This window comes from Chionomys nivalis, chromosome 6 (genome assembly GCF_950005125.1).
Source record: "Chionomys nivalis chromosome 6, mChiNiv1.1, whole genome shotgun sequence".
Classification (NCBI taxonomy): domain Eukaryota; kingdom Metazoa; phylum Chordata; class Mammalia; order Rodentia; family Cricetidae; genus Chionomys; species Chionomys nivalis.
The window spans coordinates 1,241,569-1,244,158 of NC_080091.1; the positions used below are offsets into that span (position 1 = coordinate 1,241,569).

Consider the following 2,590-nt stretch of genomic DNA (forward strand, 5'->3'; position numbering starts at 1 on the left):
ATCTGGCATTAGGAAATGGCTCAGTGGCTAAGAACACTTGCTGCACAGGCATAAGAACCTGAGCAGCCATGTAAATACATATAATAGTGTCTGTCTGTAACCTCAGCACTGCAGTGCGGCAGAGACGAAAGGATCTCTCACACTTGCTGGCTGCCAGCCCTTTTCCAGGTTCAGTGAGAGACCCTGCCTCCAGGACAGGGAGAGGGACAGAGGACTGGAGGGCACACCAGCGCACAAACACACACACACACAAACACACACGCACACACACACAAACACACATGCACATCTGTTTCTCGCTTCAGCAGTACTTGCACTAAAATTAGAACGAGACAGAGAAGATGGCCCTTGCAAGCAAGGATGATCTGAAAATTCATTAAGCATTCCATATTTAAAAGGAAAAACTATATAAACTGAGGGCATGGTCTCTGCGAAGTACCGCAGAGGGGAAGGATTTTATTTTATATATGAGAGCGAGTACAGCCAGAGGCATCTGGAAGAGTCCAGAACAGACAGAGAAAGTAGTAGATTGAACATGGCCGGCAGACTGGACTTAGCCATGAGAAGAGAAGGGATAGGCAGTGAAAGAAAGAGAAGAAAGGGGGAGCAAAGGAGAGCAAGAGGGGCAAGAAGAGGGGAGCCAAAAGAGGACAACAGAAGAGGGGACCAAGGGAGTTCATGGCTGACATGGCAGGGCTGTAAGAAATGAAAAGCGGTGGGAGGGACGCCCATGAGCTGAAGTAGTTTACAGTAGGAGGCAGGGTGAGAAAAACTGAGAAGAGCCAGTTTGTCAGCGTGGACACCATAACAGGTATCTGTGATGTTGAGAGAGCCTGGGGGCTAGCGTGGACTTGGGGATGCTCATAGGCACCACAGAGAGCCATTTGTCCAGAGTTTCTTTTGAATCTGACAAAAATGTGAAACCAGGCCAGTGGAATACACCTGTAATCCAAGCACTCTTGAAGGAGAGACAAGAGGACCTCTATCTGCTCTAGTCTGAGTTACAGTGTGAGCTCCCCCTTCCCTGCCTCCTACTTTCCCTAAAAAATGAAGGACTGGTAAGATGCATGTGATGAATAAGCCTAATGACTTGAGATCATTCCCAGCATCCACAGCAGATAGAAAAAAATGACTCTCAGAAGTTGTCTCCTGGCCTCCATATGAGGACCATGTCACCACAGGTCCATATCCACACGTACACATCGTATATACACAAATAATAATAATGCGATGGGTTTCTTTCAGTACTTTCTCTGCCAGTACCAAGGGCTAGATTGCCAGGCATTTTTTTATTGATATTTATTGAGCTCTACATTTTTCTCTGCTCCCCTCCCTCCCTGCCTATGCCCTCTCCCCTTCAATCCTCCTCCAAGGTCCCAATACTCCCAACTTACTCAGAAGATCTTGTCTTTTTCTACTTCCCATGTAGATTAGATCTATGTATGTCTCTCTTAGTGTCCTCATTGTTGTCTAAGTTCTCTGGGGTTGTGGTTTGTAGGCTGGCTTTCTTTGCTTTATGTTTAAAAACCACCTATGAGTGAGTACATGTGATAGTTGTCTTTCTGAGTCTGGGTTACCTCATTCAAAATGATGTTTTCTAGCTCCATCCATTTCCTGCAATATTCAAGATGTCATTATTTATTTCTGCTGTGTAATACTCCATTGTGTAAATGTACCACATTTTCCTTATCCATTCTTTGATCGAGGGGCATTTAGGTTGTTTCCAGGTTCTGGCTATGACAAACAAAGCTGCTATGAACATAGTTGAACACTTGTCCTTGTGGCACAATTGAGCATCCTTTGGATATATACCCAAAAGTGGTATTACTGGGTCTTGAGGAAGGTTGTTTCCTAATTTTCTGAGAAATTGCCACACTGACATCCAAAGGGGCTGTTCCAGCTTGCATTCCCACCAGCAATGCAGAAGTGTTCCCCTTTCCCCAAAATCTCTCCAGCATAAGGTGTCATCAGTGTTTTTGATCTTGGCCATTCTTACAGATGTAAGATGGAATCTCAGAGTTGTTTTGATTTGCATTTCTCTGATGACTAAGGATGTTGAACATGTCCTTAAGTGTCTTTCAGCCATTTTAGATTCCTCTGTTGAGAGTTCTCTGTTTAGGTCTGTACTCCATGTTTTTATTGGATTATGAGATCTTTTGGTGTCAAATTTCTTGAGTTCATTGTATATTTTGGAGATCAGGCCTCTGTCTGATGTGGGGTTAGTGAAGATCTTTTCCCGTTCTGTAGGCTGTCATTTTGTCTTGTTGACCGTGTCCTTTGCTTTACAGAAGCTTTTCAGTTTCAGGAGGTCCCATTTATTAATTGTTTCTCTCAGTGTCTGTGCTTCTGGGGTTATATTTAGGAAGTGGTTCCCTGTGCCAATGCGTTCAAGTGTACTTCCCACTTTCTCTTCTATAAGGATCAGTGTGGCTGCCTTTATGTTGAGGTCTTTGATCCATTTGGACTTGAGTTTTGTGCATGGTGATAGATATGGATCTATTTTTCATTCTTCTACATGTTGATATCCAGTTATGCCAGCACCACCTGTTAAATATGCTTTCTTTTTTCCATTTGATGTTTTTGCTTTTTT

The 2,590-nt window shown here is 43.6% G+C and overlaps 1 non-coding gene across 1 annotated transcript; it reads left to right on the forward strand.

Annotated features, from left to right (window-relative positions):
* Positions 1–292: 292 nt before the first annotated feature.
* LOC130876697 (U6 spliceosomal RNA) lies at positions 293–395 on the forward strand. Its single transcript, XR_009057342.1, has one exon. It is a non-coding gene; the product is annotated as a U6 spliceosomal RNA (small nuclear RNA).
* The last annotated feature ends 2,195 nt before the right edge of the window (positions 396–2,590 follow it).